This window comes from Lontra canadensis, unplaced genomic scaffold, assembly GCF_010015895.1.
Source record: "Lontra canadensis isolate GAN:19392208 unplaced genomic scaffold, GSC_riverotter_1.0 scaffold1, whole genome shotgun sequence".
Taxonomy (NCBI): domain Eukaryota; kingdom Metazoa; phylum Chordata; class Mammalia; order Carnivora; family Mustelidae; genus Lontra; species Lontra canadensis.
The window spans coordinates 54,167,279-54,188,536 of NW_022630995.1; the positions used below are offsets into that span (position 1 = coordinate 54,167,279).

A 21,258-nucleotide genomic window follows, 5' to 3' on the forward strand; every position below is an offset into this window, starting at 1 on the left:
GGCTATGGAGTCGCCCAGATGCTGGGTCCACCAGGATCCCACTGACCCAGTTCAGCACAGAGCAAACTAATTCCCTGACTACTTCTCTGATGGGCAATTCTCTGAATCAACTTAGTACAGGGCAAAGAGTCCTCAAGACAGCAGACTGGGTGCTCTTGGACCAAGAGTACTCTGACTCCACTTAGAATGGGGCAAATGAATTCCCCAGACATCTGATGGACTAGGAGCCCTCTAGGCAGTAGTCATCCCACCCAGCTCAGCACAGGGCAAACAAGTTCCCCAGACACACTGCAGACCGGAAGCTTTCTTACCAGTCAGCAAAGGGCAAATGAGTCCCCTGGCCACCCAGACACCTGCAAGCCCACTGACAGAGTTCAGCATAGAGCAAGGTGAGTCTCGCAGACACCACCATTTGGGAGCCTTCCAACTGAAAGCCCTATAACTTCGCTTAGTTCAGGGCAATGAGTTTCAGTATATCCAAATGACTGGGAGACCTTTGACCTAGCTCAACACAGGATAAATGAGGGCCAGGGACACCCAGGCAATTCTCTAACCCCACTCAGCACTGGATAAGCAAGTCCCTTGGACAATCAACTGAACGCATATCCTCCAATCAGGAACACTCCAACCCAGCTCACCACAGGTCATAAGAGTCCCCTGGTTATCTGACCAACTGGGAGCCCTGCCACTCCAGCTCAGCGAGAGATGAATGAGTTTACAAGGCACTCAACAGGCCAGGAATTCCACCCAGCTCAGCAGAGGTCCAAAGATTCCCTTGGATGCCTGGCTGACCAAGGGCTTAGCACAGGGAAAATGAGTCCCTGGGACATCTGTCTTCCAGGGGAAGAGCCAGGACAGAAGCTATCTGTGAAGGTAGAGTTTCCTCCCCCTGTTGGAGGCTAGCTCCCAAATGTCACTGAGTTGTGGCTGAATGCCGAGGCCTGACCAGTGCTTGGAACCACTCAGACTACAGTCCCTGTGTTAGGTCACTGTGTAGACATACTGGTGAGCTATGGCCCTCAGCCTTCTGGCCTGGAACCAACTCCAGCCTGGTATCCTGGTGGCACATCATTTGAGGGGTCTTCATCTTTTGGGAAGTTCTCTTTGGAAGGAGCGAAAGACACCATGCCTTAAATGAGATAGAAAGCGGAAAGAGCTGCCCCTGGAAATGAAACACATCAGTAAATCTTTGACAGCGTTCAACAGAAAGTCTGAATTTATGAAAGAAGCTTTTAATACAAGGAGGGGAAGGAATAAATCTCTCTTTCAGAAAGTGTCTGAGCTAAAAGATCTGATTTTAACGTGTGAAGAAGAAAACCAAAGATTGAGAAATCTGCTCTATCACTGGGTGTCACAAGAATTAAAGAACACCTTGCCTGAGAGCCAGGCATCCCTGGACATGGCCTGAGACAAAGAGGAGGTTGAGAGGAATTTCCAGAGGACACCCAGGCCAGCATGGAAGAATCATCAGCTGAACTTCTCCAGGCTCACAATAGGTGTTCCCACCTGGAGGGGGAGTGAAGGCCTTACAAGAATAGGCTAACCAGTGGGGTCAGAGGCAGGCCAATGTCTGGGAGCTGGAGAGCTTCATCAGCAACACTCATGGCTTCCTGGAATTGTTGGCCCATGGAAATGGTGATGTCCCCACCCATGCCACCCAGGAGGGCAAAGAAAAGGAGCTGGCGTGGATTGGGGGTCACATCCTGGAGTGGGAGGTGACACAAATTTCAGGATTTATAGGAACTTTAAATAATTTAAAATAATCATTTAAAAATAATTATTTTATTTCGTTTTTTTTATTCTGTTATGTTAGTCACCATACAGTACATAATTAGTTTATGATGTAGTGTTCCAAGATTCATTGTTTATGTATAAAACCCAGTGCTCCATGTAATACCTGCCCTACTTAATACCCACCACCAGGCTCACCATCCCCCCACCCCCTTCCCCTCCAACATTCTGTTTTTTTCTCTGAGTCCAGAGTCTCTCATGGTTCATCTCCCCCTCCAATTTCCCTCCCTTCACTTTTCCCTTCCTTCTCCTAATGACTTCTGTGTTATTCCTTATGTTCTACAAGTAAGTGAAATCATATGATAATTGGCTTTCTCTGCTTATTTCACTCAGCATAATCTCCTCCAGTCCTATCCATGTTGATGCAAAAGCTGGGTATTCATCCCTTCTGATGGCTGAGTAATATTCCATTGTATATATGGACCACATCTTCTTTATCCATTCATCTGTTGAAAGGCATCTTGGCTCTTTCTACAGTTTGGCTATTGTGGACATTGCTGCTATGGACATTGGGGTACATATGGCCCTTCTTTTCACTACATCTGTATCTCTGGGGTAAATACCCAGTAGTGCAATTGCCGGGTCATTGGATAGCTCTATTTTTCATTTTTTGAAGAATCTCCACACTGTTTTCCAAAGTGGCACCAACTTGCATTCCCACCAACACTGTAAGAGGGTTCCCTTTTCTCCACATCCTCTCCAACATTTGTTGTTACTTGCCTTGTTAATTTTTGTCATCCTAACTGGTGTAAGGTGGTATCTCAATGAGGCTTTGATTTGAATTTCCCTGATGGTTAATGAACATTTTTCATGTGTCTGTTAGCCATTTGTATGTCTTCTTTGGAGAAGTTCGTGTCTTCTGCCCATTTTTTGACTTATCTGTTTTTTGGGTATTGAGTTTGAGAAGTTCTTTATAGATCTTGGGTATCAGTCCTTTGTCTGTAGTGTCATTTGCGAATATCTTCTCCCATTCTATGAGTTGCCTCTTTGTTTTTTTGATTGTTTCCTTTGCTGTGCAGAAGATTTTGATCTTGATGAAGTCCCAAAAGTCAATTTTCGCTTTTTTTCCCCTTGCCTTTGGAGATGTGTCTTGAAAGAAGTTGCTGTGGCCAGCGTTGAAGAGGTTACTGCCTATGTTCTCCTTTAGGATTTTGATGGATTCCTGTCTCACATTGAGGTCTTTCATCCATTTTGAGTTTATCTTTGTGTATGGTGTAAGAGAATGGTACATAGCTGTCCAATTTTCCCAGCACCATTTACTGAAGAGACTTATTTCTACTGGATATTTTTTCCTGCTTTGTCAAAGATTAGTTGACCATAGAGTTGCATTTTTTTCCATTTCTTTGAAAAAAAATAGGTGGGATTTTGATAAGGATTGCATTAAATGTGTACATTGCTTTAGGTAGCATAGACATTTTCACAATATTTGTTCTTCCAATCCAGGAGCATGGAACATTTATCCATTTCTTTGTGTCTTCCTCAGTTTCTTTCATGAGTACTTTATCGTTTTCTGAGTATAGATTCTTAGTCTCTTTGGTTAGGTTTATTCCTAGGTATCTTATGGTTTTGGGTGCAATTGTAAATGGGATTGACCCCTTAATTTCTCTTTCTTCTGTCTTGTTGTTGGTGTAGAGAAATACAACTGATTTCTGTGCATTGACTTTATATCTGGACACTTTACTAAATTCCTTTACAAGTTCTAGCAGTTTTGGAGTGGAGTCTTTTGGGTTTTCCACATATAGTATCATATCGTCTGGGAAGAGTGATAGTTTGACTTCTTCTTTGCCGATTTGGATGCCTTTAATTTCTTTTTGTTGTCTGATTGCTGAGGCTAGGATTTCTAGTACTATGTTGAATAGCAGTGGTGACAATGGACATCCCTGCCATGTTCCTGACCTTAGCAGAAAAGCTTTCAGTTTTTCTCCATTGAGAATGATATTTGCGGTGGGGTTTTCATAGATGGCTTTGATAATATTGAGGTATGTGCCCTCTATCCATACACTTTGAAGAGTTTTGATCAGGAAGGGGTGCTGTATTTTGTCAAATGCTTTTTCAGCATCTACTGAGAGTATCATATGGTTCTTGTTCTTTCTTTTATTAATGTGTTGTATCACATTGATTGATTTGCGGATGTTGAACCAACCTTGCAGCCCTGGAATAAATCCCACTTGGTCGTGGTGAATAATTCTTTTAATGTACTGTTGAATCCTATTGGCTAGTATTTTGGTGAGAGTTTTTGCATCTGTGTTCATCAAGGATATTGGTCTGTAGTTCTCTTTTTTGATGGGATCCTTGTCTGGTTTTGGGATCAAGGTAATGCTGGCCTCATAAAATGAGTTTGGAAGTTTTCCTTCCATTTCTATTTTTTGGAACAGTTTCAGAAGAATAGGAATAGTTCTTTAAATGTTTGGTAGAATTCCCCCGGGAAGCCGTCTGGCCCTGGGCTTTTGTTTGTTTGGAGATTTTTGATGACTGTTTCAATCTCCTTACTGGTTATGGGTCTGTTCAGGCTTTCTATTTCTTCCTGGTTCAGTTGTGGTAGTTTATATGTCTCTAGGAATGCATCCATTTCTTCCAGATTGTCAAATTTGTTGGCGTAGAGTTGCTCATAGTATGTTCTTATAATTGTCTGTATTTCTTTGGTGTTGGTTGTGATCTCTCCTCTCTCATTCATGATTTTATTTATTTGGGTCCTTTCTCTTTTCTTTTTGATAAGTCTGGCCAGGGGTTTATCAATCTTATTAATTCTTTCAAAGAACCAGCTCCTAGTTTCATTGATTTGTTCTATTGTTTTTTTTGTTTCTATTTCATTGATTTCTGCTCTGATCTTTATGATTTCTCTTCTCCTGCTGGGTTTAGGGTTTCTTTCTTGTTCTTTCTCCAGCTCCTTTAGGTGTACGGTTAGGTTGTGTACCTGAGACCTTTCTTGTTTCTTGAGAAAGGCTTGTACCGCTATATATTTTCCTCAGGACTGCCTTTGTTGTGTCCCACAGATTTTGAACCATTGTGTTTTCATTATCATTTGTTTCCATGAATTTTTCAATTTCTTTAATTTCCTGGTTGACCCATTCATTTATTCTCCATGTATTTGGGTTCTTTCCAAGTTTCCTCTTGTGACTGAGTTCTAGCTTCAGAGCATTGTGGTCTGAAAATATGCAGGGAATGATCCCAATCTTTTGATACTGGTTGAGACCTGATTTAGGACCCAGAATGTGATCTATTCTGGAGATGTTCCATGTGCACTAGAGAAGAATGTGTATTCTGTTGCTTTGGGATGAAATGTTCTGAATATATCTGTGATGTCCATGTGGTCCAGTGTGTCATTTAAGGCCTTTATTTCCTTGTTGATCTTTTGCTTGGATGATCTGTCCATTTCAGTGAGGGGAGTGTTAAAGTCCCCTACTATTATTGTACTATTGTCGATGTGTTTCTTTGATTTTGTTATTAATTGGTTTATATAGTTGGCTGCTCCCACGTTAGGGGCATAGATACTTAAAATTGTTACATCTTCTTGTTGGACAGACCCTTTGAGTATGATATAGAGTCCTTCCTCATCTCTTATTATAGTCTTTGGCTTAAAATCTAATTGATCTGATATAAGGATTGCCACTCCTGCTTTCTTCTGATGTCCATTAGCATGGTAAATTGTTTTCCACCCCCTCACTTTAAATCTGAAGGTGTCTTCGGGTTTAAAATGAGCTTCTTCTAGGCAACATATAGATGGGTTTTGTTTTTTTATCCATTCTGATACCCTGTGTCTTTTGATTGGGGCATTTAGCCCATTAACACTCAGGGTAACTACTGAGAGATATGAATTTAGTGCCATTGTATTGCCTGTAAGGTGACTGTTACTGTATATTGTCTCTGTTCCTTTCTGATCTACTACTTTTAGGCTGTCTGTGTGCTTAGAGGACCCCTTTCAATATTTCCTGTAGAGCTGGCTTGGTGTTTGCAAATTCTTTCAGTTTTTGTTTGTCCTGGAAGCTTTTTATCTCTCCTTCTATTTTCAATGATAGCCTAGCTGGATATAGTATTCGTGGCTGCATGTTTTTCTCGTTTAGTGCTCTGAATATATCATGCCAGTTCTTTCTGGCCTGCCAGGTCTCTGTGGATAAGTCCGCTGCCAATCTAATATTTTTACCATTGTATGTTACAGACTTCTTTTCCTGAGCTGCTTTCAGGATTTTCTCTTTGTCGCTAAGACTTGTAAATTTTACTACTAGGTGATGGGGTGTGGACCTATTCTTGTTGATTTTGAGGGGGGTTCTCTGCACCTCCTGGATTTTGATGCTTGTTCCCTTTGCCATATTAGGGAAATTCTCTCCAATAATTCTCTCCAATATACCTTCTGCTCCCCTCTCTCTTTCTTCTTCTTCTGGAATCCCAATTATTCTAATGTTGTTTCATCTTATGGTGTCACTTATTTCTCGAATTCTCCCCTTGTGGTCCAGTAGCTGTTTGTCCCTCTTTTGCTCAGCTTCTTTATTCTCTGTCATTTGGTCTTCTATATCACTAATTCTTTCTTCTGCCTCATTTATCCTAGCAGTAAGAGCCTCCATTTTTTATTGCACCTCATTAATAGCTTTTTTGATTTCAACTTGGTTAGATTTTAGTTCTTTTATTTCTCCAGAAATGGCTTTTATCTCTCCAGAGAGGGTTTCTCTAATATCTTCCATGCCTTTTTCAAGCCCGGCTAGAACCTTGAGAATCGTCATTCTGAACTCTGTATCTGACATATTACCAATGTCTGTATTTATTAGGTCCCTAGCCTTCAGTACGGCCTTTTGTTCTTTTTTTTTGTGGTGAGTTTTTCCGCCTTGTCATTTTGTCCAGATAAGAGTATATGAAGGAGCAAATAAAATACTGAAAGGGTGGCAAAGACCCCAGGAAAATGCACTTTAACCAAATCAGAAGAGACCCCAAATCATGGGAGGGAGAAAGGGAATAAAAAGAAGTTCAGAAAAAAAAAATTTTAAAAGAAAACAAATAAAGAAAAAATATTTAAAAAGTATATATATGTATATATGTATATACATATATATATTAGATAATATATACATATATACATATGTATATATGTATATACATATGTATATATATACACATATACATATATACATATATATTAGATAAACTAGTTAAAAACCGTTAAAAAAGAAAAGGGTAAAAGTTAAAAAAAAATTAGAAGAGAAAAAAATTAAATAAAAAAAAATTAAATTAACCACAAGTCTAAAGAATCATGGGGAGAAAGCCATGAGTTCTGTGCTTTGCTTTCTCCTCCACTGGAATTCTGCTGCTCTTCTTGGTAGGTGAACTTTGTCTTGGCTGGATTTCTTGTTGTTCTTCTGCTGGAGGGGCCTGTTGTAGTGATTCTCAAGTGTCTTTGCCCGAGGAGGAATTGCACCGCCCTTACCAGGGGCCAGGCTAAGTAATCTGCTCGGGTTCGCTTTCGGGAGCTTTTGTCCCCTGAATGCTTTCCGTAGAGTTCCTGAGAACGGGAATGAAAATGGCGGCCTCCCAGTCTCCGGCCCGGAGGAGCCGAGATCTCTGGGCCCCACTCCTCAGTGCGCCCTCAGAGAAAAGAGCCCAATCACTCCCATCTCCCTGGCCTCTGGCCACGCTCCGAACTCACCTTTTGGGAGGTTTTCGATCACTGCTTCAATCTCATTACTGGTTTTGATCTAGTCAGGTTGTTAGTTTCTTCCTGTTTCAGTCTTGGAAGTTTATAGGTTTTCAGGAATGCATCCATTTCTTCTAGGTTGCTTAACTTATTAGCATATAGCTATTGATAATAATTTCTGATGATTGTTTCTTTTTCCTTGGTGTTAGTTGTGATCTCTCTCCTTTCATTCATAAGTTTATTAATTTGAATCCTTTCTCTTTTCTTTTGGATTAGTCTGGCCAGTGGTTTATCGATCTTATTAATTCTTTCAAAGAACCAGCTTCTAGTTTCATTGATGTGTTCTACTGTGTCTCTGGTTTCTAACTCATTGATCTCTACTCTGATCTTAATTATTTTCCTTCTTGTGTGTGGGGTAGGCTTAATTTGTTGTTGATTCCCAAGTTCTTTAAGGTGTAGAGAGAGTTTGTGTATTTGGGATTTTTCTATTTTTTTGAATGAGGCTTGGATGGCTATGTATTTATCTCTCAGGATCGCCTTTGCTGTATACCATAGGTTTTGGACCGATGTGTCTTCATTCTCATTGGTTTCCATTCTTTGATTGTTTAAGTTCTTTGATTTCATGGTTAATCCAAACATTCTTGAACAGGATGGTCTTTAGCTTCCAAGTGTTTGAATTTCTTCCAAATTTTTCTTGTGACTGAGTTCCAGTTTCAAAGCATTGTGGTCTGAGAACATGTGGGGAATAATCTCAGTCTTTTGGTATCAGTTGAGACATGATTTGTGACCCAGTATGTTGTCTATTCTGGAGAAAGTTCCATGTGTGGTCAAGATGAATGGGTATTCTGTTTTAGGGTGGAGTTTTCTGTATATATCTATGAGGTCCATCTGGTCCAATGTGTCTTTCAAAGCTCTTGTTTCTTTGTTGATTTTCTGCTTAGATGATCCATCTGTTGCTGAGAGTGGCATGTTAAGATCCTCTACAATTAACGTATTCTTATCAGTATGTCTCTTTATTTTGATTAACTGTTGGCTTATGTAGTAACAATTTACAGTTCTTAGATCTTCTTGTGGGATAGACACTTTGAGAATGATGTAGTGTCCTTCTGTATCTCTGACTACAGTCTTTAGCTTCAAATATAATCTCTCTGATATTAGAAATGTTACCTCAGGTTTCTTTTGAGGCCCAGTGGCATGAAAGATGGTTCTTCATCCCTTCACTTTCAGGCTGGATGTATCTTTAGGTTCAAAGTGAGTCTCTTGTAGATAGCATATGGAGGGTCCTGTCTTTTTATCCAGTCTCCAACCCTGTGCCATTTTATAGGAGCATTTAGACCATTCCACATTGAGAGTCATTATTGAAAGATATGCTTTTATTGTCACCATGTTGCCTGTGAGATCCTTGTTTCTATTGATTATCTTTCTAAATTTCTCTTCTATATCACTCTTGGGGTCTTTCTTCTTTTATAGAGCCCCCCCTTAATATTTATTGTGGGGCCGGCATGGTGGTTGCATATTCTTTTAGTCTTTGCCTATCTTGGAAACTCTTTATCTCTCCATCCATTCTAAATGACAGCCCTGCCAAATAAAGTATTCTTGGCTGCATGTTCTTCTCATTTAGTACCCTGAATATGTCTTGCCAACCCTTTTTGGCTTTCCAGGTTTCTGTGGAGAGGTCTGACATTATTCTGATATTCCTCCCTCTGTACATAAGGAATCTCTTCCCCTGAGCTGCCCTTAAGATATTTTCTCTGGTGGGTTGCCTGGGTGTCTCAGCCAGTTAAGTGTCTGCCTTCAGCTCAGGTAATGACCCCAAGGTTCTAGGATTGAGCCCTGCATTGGGCTCTCTCCTCAGTTGGGAGCTTGCTTCTCCCTCTCCTTCTGCCTGCTGTTCTGCCTGCTTGAGCTCTATCTCCTTGTCAAATTAATAAATAAAATCTTAACCAAAAAAAGGTGTTTTCTCTGGTCCTATGATTCACAAGTTTCACAATCACATGCTGGTAGGTCGTTCTACCCTTGTTGATCATGGGAGTGTCCCTATTCCTCTAGGACACGAGCACTTGTTTCATTCCCCAGATTAGGGAAATTCTCAGCTAGGATTTCCTTGACTATATCTTCTAGTCCTCTCTCTCTCCAACCCCTGCAGGGATCCGAATAATTCTGACATTGGAATGTTTCATGGCATCATTTATCTCTCCAATTCTGTTTTCATGGATCCTAAGTTGTTTGTTCCAGGCCTCCTCCTGATCCTTCTTTTCTATCAGTTTATCTTCTAGATCACTAATTCAATCTTCTGCCTCATTTACCCTAGCTGTTAGAGTATCTAGATTAGATTGGATCTCATTGATAGCATTTTTAAGTTCTGCCAGATCAGTTCTCACTTCTGTCCTTAGAGAATCTATGTTGCCGCTAATGGGTTTCTCCAACCTAGCCATTGTCTGCGTAACTGTTATCCTGAATTCTATTTCCAACATCTCACTTATGTCCATATCCATTAGTTCTGTGGCAGAGGTCACAGTCTCTGAATTTTTCCTCTGTTGGGGGGGGGGGGTTCTTCCTCCTAGTCATTCTGGTAAGAGGTGATTGAGGGGATGTATAGCTGAAAATATCAACCACAATCCAGGCCAGGTTCACCCTCTCTACTGATGATCCTCTGCCCCCGTAGAGATTCAGAAGTGTATAATATTACATCTCAGGCTGATTTCATGGGTGTTCAGAGTGTTCTGGTAGATATCTAGTTCAATTCAGGGGACTGGTTAAAATAGGGTCTCCTACTTCTCTACCATCTTACCTCCCTCTCTAAAAATAATTATTTGAAAATAAATAATCCCTGGGTGATCGCAATGCACACACTGGAATTGCAGACACCACCATGCCTCATGTGTCACTGTATTCTCCAGATGGTGGGTGAGGTTCACCGTGGCTCTTTACGGCGAGCTGCTGCTGAGCATAACCTGCTCATCCCCATCAAATACTTTCACACAATTTGACTCCTCTTGACCTCAAAGCCAGCCTCTGAGGTGGGTGCCATCCTGATAATAAAAAGAGAAGCAGAAAGTCCTCACACAGATAATTCTGCAGAGACCATCTCTGGTCCAAGGTCTCACAACCTGTTTATGGCAAAACTTGGGTTTGGACCCTGAAGTTACAGCTGTAAATTATGGCCACAGCAGCAGGTACTTCTCAGTTGCAGACTCTTTGCCTTCGAAGAGAATATGTGAGGTGAAGACCAGGGTGGAGAAGGCCAGAGTGGAAGAGCATTCCCTATCTCTGGGGGAGGTGGTGTGGAGTGAGGGCGGTAGGTAGAGACTGGAGAGGGGCAGCATGTTGGGCTTCATGCTCTGAGCCAAGGAAGCAAGGATTTGCAGGGGGAGATGTGGGATTCACTCTGGCTGCTCTAGCTGTGGGGCTGGATGCAGGTAACAAGGCAGAGCAGGAGATAGGTGGGAACGGGTGCATCTGGGAAACTGGAGGGTGTCTGTGAGCCTGGAGGGAGGTGGCCACTTCCAAGAGGCAGAGCTGAGAATAAGTGATGAATTGAATGGTGGGGTGTGAGGAGGGAGGAGAAATCCCAGGTTCCAGGCTGGGTCCCTCCAGCTCCAGGTACAGTAGGGTAGGAGTTTAAGGGAGGGATGGATCCCAGTGAGCTGGGGCCCATCTGCAGCTCCAGCCAAGGTGAAGGTGGAGAGCCTGAAGTTGAGGCCCCTGTGGGGTGTTCAAGTCAATGTGTTCCTAGCAACTGAGGGTAAACTAAGGAGAGTTGTGAAGAAGCTGGATATGGGAGGGGGTACAGTGTGAACTTGACAGGGAGTTGGTGAGAGAGAGGGAAGTTTATGCTTCCCTCAAAAGCCATTTTAAGGATCGTTGGTTGTAGGATCCAGCAGGGAGAGTGGTAGAGTTCAGGTATCTGGGACTTGAGGAGCGAGTGGGTCACTTCCATGATCCAGCATTGAGAACATCCTCTCCTCAGCTGCTCAGACCCAGCTCACATGTCCCCCAAACATAGCAGGTCCCCAGACATAGCAGCTTCCTGGAGATGAAGGGGCTAGGACAGCACTTTAGGGATGTGATCTACAGCTGCTCACCCCTTTTGAGTCCCTAATTCCTTCATCTGTAAAATGCAGACAACTCAGGTAGGGGTGGAGGTCAGGGGGTGAGTGGGAGGCAGGAAATGACAGATTGGGGAGTGGATCTGCAGGATCAGGGGGACAGATGGGATTCCTGAGGAGGATGGGAGGGAAAGAGGGCTGGAGGGTTCACTGCGAGCTGGCTCCTTATCCTGGTTTTTTCCTTCCTGAAGGCAGAACATCAGTTCTAGGAGGAGGGTGTTCTGGGTGCTGCCTCTGCCCCACACTTGTCCTTCTCTGCTCTGTTGGTCCTGGACTACCTCAGCTGAGCACCTGCCCAGCCACAGGCTAGCACTAGATCCCTCCTTCCTCCTCCACCACTGCCTGGCACCCACAGGATGGGGACACTGGACCCACAGGGAAGCCTTGAGCTCTAGAGAGCCAGGGTGGAAAGGCTAGCTTTAGGGAGCTATTTTGGGACATGCTGACAGGTATGGCATTAGGATAGATAGATTGATTGATTTATAGATCCAAAGGTAGCTGCAGGTAGTACAGGAAGATCCCTTCATTAAGGTACCTATCATCCATTTTACCCCACTGGTAACATATTACATCACTGCAAAACAGTGTTAACACCAGGAAACTGACATGGGCACAATGTACCTGTCTGGTTTCATCATTGTATTGTGTCCATTCACATAGACAATAGCACAACCCAGGTGCAGAGCTGCTCTGTCAGCACGAAGATCTTCCTCATGCACCCACCTTTGGCCCCACGATTCCTGCCTGTGACTACTGCCAATCTGTTCTACATCTTGAGAGTTTTGTTCTCTTGAGAATGTTACATGAGCAAAATCCTACAGCAGTGACCTTTTGAGGGTGGTTGGGTTTCTTTTGGTTTTCCCTCAGCATAAGGCCCCTGAGATCCATCCAAGTTGTGTGCCTCAATAGTTCTTTCTTCTTTATTTCTGAGTTGGATTCGATGTTATGGACATACTACAGTTTGTTCACCTGTTCACCTTTGGGGGACATTTTGGTTGTTTCCAGTCTTAAGGCTATTAAATATAAACCTGCAGTGAACATTTGTGCACAGTGTTATGTGTGAACTTAATTTTTCATTCTCTGGGGTAAATGTCCAGGAGCATTATTCCTGTGTTGTAGTATTTATGTTTAGCTTTTGAAGAACCTATAAAACTATCTTACTAGAGCAACTGTAGCATTTACATTCCCACTAGTAGTGAATGAGAGATCCACATTCTTTCCAGTATTTGATGTTTTCACCATTTATTTTAACAAGCTATCTTAATGGGTAGGTAGTGATATAAAGGTTTTCATATGCATTTCCTTAATGGCTAGTGTTGTTGAATATCTTTTCGTGTACTTATTTGCCATCTGCATACTCTTTTTGGTGAAATGTCTATTCATGTCTTTTGCCCATTTTCTACTTGGATAGTTGTGGGGGTTTTTTTCCTGTTGAGTTTTGAGAGATCTTTATATAGTCTAGATACACATTTTTGTCAGATATGTGGTTTGCAAATATGTTCTCTTCTGTAGCTTCTCTTTTCATTCTCCTAACAGGATCTTTAATAGGGTAAAAGTTTTTACTTTTTAAAAAAAAATAATTATTTATTATTGGGGTAGGGGGCAAAAGGAGAAGGAGAGAGAGAATCTCAAGTAGACTCTATGTGGAGCACAGAGCCCGATCCCACGACCATGAGATCATGACCTAAGCTGAAACCAAGAGTCAGATGCTTAACCAACTGCACCACCAGGTACCCCAAAGTTTTTATGTTTGATAAAATCCAGTTTATCAAATGTTTTCTTTTATGGATCATGCTGTTAGTACCACATCTAAGAACTCACTAAGCTGTATGGACTTAAACAATATATATTAATTTTCTCACAGTTCTGGTGGCTAGAGGTCCATCATCAGGCTGACAGTATGGTCAGTTTTCTGTGAAGGGCTCTCTTCCTAGCTTGCAAACAGCTACCTTTTCACTGTTTGCTCACATGACCTCTCCTTTGGGCATGTGCATGGAGAGAGGGCAAGAGCTCTCTAGTGTCTTTAATAAAGATGCTCACCACTTCATGAAAGTCCCACCCCCATGACCTAATCTCAACTTAATTACCTGTAGAGACCCCACCTCCAAGTGTGTGGGGGTATAGGACTACAAGATGGAAATTTGGGAAGGACACATTTTAGTCTGTAACATGTGTGTGGATTTCTTTAGGTTTAACCTGTTCAGTTTTTCTCAGTTTCTTGAATTTTTAGGTTTATATCTTTTGCAAGTTTGGGAGATTATCATCCATTTTTTTTTAAAGATTTTATTTATTTATTTGTAAGAGGGAGAGCAAGAGAGAACACAAGCAGGGGTAGGGGGCAGCCGGCAGAGGGAGAGGCAGGCTCCCCACTGAGAGAGGAGACTGATGCGGGATTTGATCCCAGGACCCTGAGACCATGCACGACCTGAGCCGAAGGCAGATGCTTGACCAGCTGAGCTGCCCAGGCATCCCCAGTTTTTTCTTGAAATGCTTTTTAACTACCACTTTTTTTCTTTTCTTGTTCTTGGATTCCAATCACACAAATGTTAAGAGTTTTTGCTACATTTTTCACAGGTTCTGTTCTTTTTCTTTTTCCTTTATCTTTTTTTCTGGTCATTTTATCTCTGTTGTTCAGATGAGGTAATTTCTATTGTTCTGTCTTCAAGTTTACGATTCTCCTCTAGACCTCTCTCCACTATGCTACATTGAGCCTATTTACTATGTTTTTAAAATTTCAGTTATTGTATTTTTTCAGGTTTTTTTAAAAGATTTTATTTATTTATTTGACAGAGAGAGAGACAGCAAGAGAAGGAACACAAGCAAAGGGAGTGGGAGAGGGAGAAGCAGGCTTCCTGCTGAATAGGGAGCCCAATGCAGGGCTCGATCACAGGACCCTGGGACCATGACCTGAGCTGAAGGCAGACACTTAACTGACTGAGCCACCCAGGCACCCCGTATTTCTTCAGTTCTTAATTTTCAACTTATTTCTTCTGTTATTTGCTGAGACTTACTATTTTTCTTTTGTTTCAAGCATGTTTATGGTTGCTTCTTGAAGCATTATTATGATGGCTACTTTAACATTCATCAGGAAATCCCAAAACCTGAGTCACTTCAGTGTTAGGGGCCTTCGGATTGTCTAACTTGTTTAAGATGACATTTTCTTGGTCCTTGGTATGATGACTGTTCTTAATTATATCTTGGATATTTGGGGTGTTATGTTGATACTCTGAATCTTCTTAAATCTGGTATGTCAGTGGGTGGTGGGTCTACAGAAGTGTGACTGGCAAGTATAGCCCCAGCTATGTGCCCAAACCAGAAGGAGCAAATCAAAGCCTGGCCAGAACTACAACTACTCAGCCTGACCAGACATGACTGGGAAATTAGAGGACAGACTGTGTGAAAGGTCACATCATCATGGCATTCTTCCCTGCAGACAGCAATGAGAGCACATGACAACTGAAAACATGTTGTTTGTTGAATTTATTCCTAAGGATGGATGAGAACTTTGTAGTGACCAAAACTCTGGGTGGGAGTGGGGAGTCTTCAGAAAATGTCTGCTTCTGTGTGTTAAGCACATTTGAGAAATTTAGTTGATGCTGGTGGAAATCAATAGGGATGTGATTACTAGGATGGTTGGTATTGATGTTGGACTTGCTCAAAACTTACATCAAAGTAGCCCTGTCTTACTAGTGTTGTCAACCTAGGCTTTATCCACCCAATACCACTCCCCAACCCCCAGAGGGAACCTGGGCCAAGATTCAAGCCCTGAGGATGGATGGACTAGCTCTGCCAATGGGGTGGTGCCCTGCACTGACGTGAGACGGGACACATGTTTCTGTCCCTACCCACTCTCCACTTCCCCCAATTTCCTGCTTGGGAATGACTTCTGCCCTCTTTCCTATCACCAAAGTGTAGTTACAGGGGAAGAAAAGCCTGGTGATCAGCACACCTGGAAACTTCAAATGTCAGTCTCTCCTTCCTCCATGTCAGCCTGGGGTCCTCCCACATCCACCTGGACACTCCCTCAGGGACGTGGACCCTTGCCAGTGACTCTAGGACCAGGGGTCTCAAGGAGGGTTCCTTCCTCCAGGCAGCCACCCAGGACCATCCTGAGGCCTGACCCAGCTGTGAGTCTCAAGTACCTGCCTCCCAACAGGTTCTCTCCTGCTTAGATTAGCAGTGCTTCTCCCCTGGCACTGAAGAACCCAGATGACACAGAACTACTTCAATAATTTGATTTTTCACATCACCCCAAACTAGAAAGAATGAGGGGAGTATCCTCATCTTCCCAAAGCAGGGATCAGGCATTTCAACCCAAATCTGTCTAGACCCAGAACGCCTGCCAATACGCCCCGTCGTGTCTGGCCCCAGACGGAGGAGTTCTTTCACTCAGAGCTAATGAAAATGTATCTTTGGGAAATTCTTTTGCCAAAAATAATCCTGAAAATTTTCCTGCATAGAAGTGGCTTTTTTTGAAATGTAAGCGATGGCCTGAGCCATGCTCTCAAAATCAGGCATTTCCATTCCACAGAAGAAAACTGAAGATGAACACACCCCATTCATGCCATGCTCCTCAGTGTGGAGGACTGGACTACAGGATGGGGGACTAGGGAGGAGGGGTGGCTTGGGTGCAGCAGCAGAGATGCCCTGGCCTGGCCCACAGGAAACAGATTATGCAGCTGTCGCAGAACGGTCAGCCGGAAGGGAGCCTGGCTGCACAGCACTTGTAGAAGCCTTTGTAGACATGTTTCCCACTGTGAAAAATGAAAGAAACATTCTGGGACAGTGGTGCGCAAATCCACAGAGAGGTTCATCCCGAGTCCCCATCAGCAAGTGGTCCCATTCTCCTACTTACTCATGCCCCAAACCCAAATGTCCTCCTGAACCCCCTCCTCTCAGAATGCATGTCACCTGGGCTGTGCACCCTGGCTGTCCTCCTGAGCTCCCTGTCCAGAATGCCTGAACACCTGGCTGCTGTTCTCCACAACCACACCCCAACCCAACACTGACCAGGGAGCCTGAACGATGGCTAAGCATATCCACTGTGTCCTGCCGGGCCTTGTTTGGACTTATGGTTTCCCGGACACATTCTTCTCCACCTGACACTGGGGAGACTCCAAAGGCTTTGTGTCAACCCCGCCTTTTCTTGACACCTCCCCCAGGGTGCTCCTCTCCATCTCTATGCTCTTTGGCCCCCTGATAATCCCCCTTCCCAAATATATGGCTTAATACCTTCTGTAGGCTGATGACTCACAAATGCACACCAGCAATCCAGAGCTTTCCCCTGATTTCCAGACCCATGTGTCCACCTGCACACTGGACATCTAACAGAGGTCTCAAACTCAACATATCCCAACGAGCTCCTCCTACTGTCTGCAAACCTGCTTCTTCTTCTGTCTTCCTCCTTTTTGTTAATGGTGCACCATCCTCCCCCCGCTCAGGTTGGAAACTTTGGTGTTGTCCTTGCCAGCAGGCCTTCACAGTCTACACTGAGAAAACATCTGTGGTTCTATACTCATTCCTAGGCACACTGTTGCCTCAGTCCAGCCCCCTTCAGCTCCCACCTGGGTTACTGCTGCAGCCTCCTCACTGGCCCACCTGCTGGCCCCCCCCGCCCCATGTCTTCTCCAGCCTGTCCTCAAGACTGAAGCCAAGTGACCTTATTAAAGCTGAATTGTGCCACTCCACTTTCCAGGTGTTGGTTGGCCTTCATCTTGTCTGTCTTTACCAACGTCTGAGGCTTCCTATGGTTTCCCCCATGTCCTCTAGCCCCTCCCCCACCTCCTCTCCCTTGGTCACTCCACTCCAACCACAGAGCCCTTCTCTCGTCCTTAGAACATGCCAGGGCCTGCACAAGTCCAGAAGTATGCACACTGAGACATCTCATTGGCTACGCTCCTTACTTAACAACACAGACATTTACCCCAGAGTCGCTTTCTCCCAAGGATTTCTCTGGCCAACCTATGTGAACTGAACGCAACCCCCCAATCCTCTATAGCCCCCTTTCCTGCTTTGTTATTTGTCCTCAGCACTTGTCACCATCCAACATAGCATCTACTAAGTTGTGCCTATTGACTTTGCTGCCAATTTTATGCCAATGTGAGCTCCTCGCAAGTAGATATTTTGTCTGTTCTTATCTCTAGCTCTGAGAACAGTGCTTGGCACGTTGTAGGTCTCAATAAGTATTTGTCGAATGAATGAGCTGTTATCTAATTATGAGGCCAGCTAAGAGGAACAGGATATTTCATCTGCTCCTCTAGATATCCTCTAGACAGATAAAAGATTCCTCCCAAAATAGACTAGATTGGAAATGGTAGGCATCTATCAGAATAATAGTTGTATTCATTATTTATCCATCCCTCACCCAGTCAGAACTGTGCTAGGCTTGGAAGGAACACAATGAGTCACAGAGAGGGTAGGAAATGTACTCAAGATCACACAGCTAAAAGGCTGTGCCATCCGCATCGTCCCCAGAATGTTCCTCTGTCTGGATCTTCTGTGTGAGATAGTCAAGCTGGAGTGAGGAACCATGGAGGAAGCAGCTCTGTGAGCCCTGTCATTTTGACTGAAGTATGGAAGCTGTTGAGAAAACCAGAGGAAAATTTTACTCTGATTTTAGTATTTCCCTGCATCTGAGAATGTAGTTGGATTTTTGATTTATGGAACACCGAAAATTATGTCAGTAATGAGCATTCTCTTCGCTCATTTGACACTATAAAACTTAAACCCAGATGTCTACTATATACACCCCGCCAGTATATATCAGATTTGGGATATGATCTTAACATTTGTTTTCTTTTGAATTTCTTTTCTCTCCCTCAAATATTTTATTTATTTATTTGAGAGAGAAAGAGAGAAAGGACCAGTGGAGGAGAAGGGCTGAGGGGGAGGGAGAGAATCTCAAATGGACTCTGCGCTGAGCATGGAGCCCCGCATAGGCTCCATCTAATGACCCTGAGGTCATGACCTGAGCTGAAACCAAGTCGGATGGCCAACCAGCCAGGCTACTCAGGCACCCCATTGTTTATTTCTAATTTGTGTTTTCTTAAAATATTTTATGACTATTGTAGGCTTCTTTTTTTTTAACTTGGAAGTAGAATTCAGTAATTTTGCAGTTATTTCCTTTAAGTAATATTAAAAGCTAAGATTCAGAAGTATATCAGTGCCAGGAATGAAGTAATTATTTTTATAAAATGCTGCTGACTCTGGATTTATTCATTCCATTGACTTTTTAAAATTAATTAAGCAATCATTTTTTGAAAATTTCAATTCCAGTGTAGTTAATATACAGTGTTGTGTTAGTTCCAGTTGTATAATATAGTGATTCAGCAATTCTTTGTATTACTTAATGCTCACCGGAAGTGTACTCTTTAGTCCCCATCACTTGGTTTACCCATTCCCCCACACGCCTCCCCTCTGGTAACCATCTGTTTGTTCTCTATAGTTAAGAGTCTGTTTTTTTGCAAGATGAAATCAGAGAGGGAGACAAACCATAAGAGACTTAATCTCAGGAAACAAACTGAGGGTTGCTGGAGGGAAGGGGGGATGGTAGCTGGGTAATGGACATTGGGGAGGGTCTGTGCTATGATGGGCACTGTGAATTGTTTAAGACTGATGAATCACAGACCTGTACTCCTGAAACAAATAATACATTATATATTAATTTAAAAAAGAGTCTGTTTTTTGGTTTGTCTCTTTTATTTTCTCTGTGTATTTGTTTCTTAAATTCCACATGTGAGTGAAATCATATGGTATTTGTCTTTCTAATTCTGACTTATTTCACTTAACATTATATTTTCCAGATCCATCCATATTGCTGCAGATGGAAAGATTTCATCCTTTTTTATGGTTGAGAAATATTCCTGTGTGTGTATGTGTGTTTACCACATCTTCTTTATCCATTCCTCTGTCAAGGATACAGGCTGCTTTCCTTAATCTAGCTCTTTTAAATAATGTTGCAATAAACAAAAGGCTGCATGTATCTCTTTGAATAGGTGTTTTTGTATTCTTTGGCTAAACACCCAGTAGTAGAATTACTAGATCATATGTAATTCTACTTTTAATTTTTTGAAGATCTCCATACTGTTTTTCACAGTGGCTGCACCAGTTTGCATTGCCGCCAACAGTACAAAGGTTCACTTTTCTCTACATCCTCGTCAACACTTGTTGTTTCTTTTTTTTTTTTAAGATTATTTCTATTTATTTATTTATTTATTTATTTGACAGACAGAGATCACAAGTAGACAGAGAGGCAGGCAGAGAGAAAGAGAGGAGAGAAAGAGAGAAGAGAAAGCAGGCTTCCTGCTGAGCAGAGAGCCTGATGCGGGGCTCTATCCCAAGACCCTGAGATCATGTCCTGAGCCGAAGGCAGAGGCTTTAACCCACTGAGCCACCCAGGTGCCCCAACACTTGTTGTTTCTTGTGTTTTTGATTTTAGCCATTCTGACAGGTGTGAGGTGATATCTCATTGTGGTTTTGATTTTCATTTCGCTGATGATAAGAGATGTTGAGCATAGGTCATCTGGATGTCTTCTTTGGAGAAATGTCTATTCAAGTCTTCTCCTCATTTTAAAATGTGTTATTTTTTGGTGTTGTATGTTCTTTTTTTTTTTTAAGATTTCATTACTAAGTAATCTTTACACCCAATGTGGGGCTCGAACCTACAACCCCAAGATTAAGAGTAACATGCTCTATGACTGAACCAGCCAGGCACCCTGAGTTCTATGTTCTTTATATATAATTTTGAACACTAACCCTCTATTAGATATGTCATTTGTAAGTATCTTCTCCTACTCAGTAGGTAGTCTTTTAGTTTTGTTGATTATTTCCTTTGCCATGTAGAAGCTTTTCATTTTGATGTAATCCCAGTAGTTTATTTTTGCTTTTATTTCCCTTGCCTCAGGAGACATATCTAGAAAAACATTGCTATGGTTGATGTCAGAGAAATGACTGCCTGTCTTCTCTCCTAGGTTGTTTATGGTTCAGGTCTCACATATAGGTATTTAATCCATTTTGGGTTTATTTTTGTGTATGGTGTAAGAAAGTGGTCCAGTTTCATTCTTTTGCATATAGCCGTCCAGCTTTCCTAGCACCATTTGTTGAAGTGACAGTCTTTCTCCCTTGCATATTCTTGCCTCTTTTGCCAAGAGGCATATAAACATGGGTTTATTTCTGGGCTTTCTGTTCTGTTCTATTGATCTGTGTGTTTGTGTGGCAGTACCATACTGTTTTGAGTATTATAGCTTTTTAGTAACTCTTGAAATGTGGGATTGTGATACCTCTAGTTTTATTCTTCTTTGTCAAGATAACTTTGGCTATTTTAGGGTCTTTCATGGTTCCAAACAAATATTAGGATTATTTGTCCCAGGTCTGTGAAAAATGCTATTGGTATTTTGACAGGGGTTGCGTTAAATTTGTAGATTGCTTTGGGTAGTATGGACATTATAACAGTACTTGTTCTCCCCATCCATGAGAATGAACTATCTTTCCATTTGTTTGTGTTTTTTTTAATATCTTTCATGATTGTTTTATAGTTTTCAGAGTATAGGTCTATCATCTCCTTGGTAAAGTTTATTCGTAGATATTTTACTTTTTGGTGCAATTGTAAATGGGATTGTTTTCTTAATTTCTCTTCCTGCTGCCTCATTATTAGTGGATACAAATGCAATGGATTTCTGTAGATTAATTTTGTATCCTGCAACCTTTACTGTAAGCTTCTTTGAACTCCTTTGGGATAAG

The 21,258-nt window shown here is 42.3% G+C and overlaps 1 protein-coding gene across 1 annotated transcript in view; it reads left to right on the top strand.

Moving 5' to 3' along the window:
* Positions 1–21,258, top strand: part of FAM184B (family with sequence similarity 184 member B) — a 168,148-nt gene that overhangs the window by 89,839 nt on the left and 57,051 nt on the right. The gene's annotated exons all lie outside the window — the stretch shown is intronic.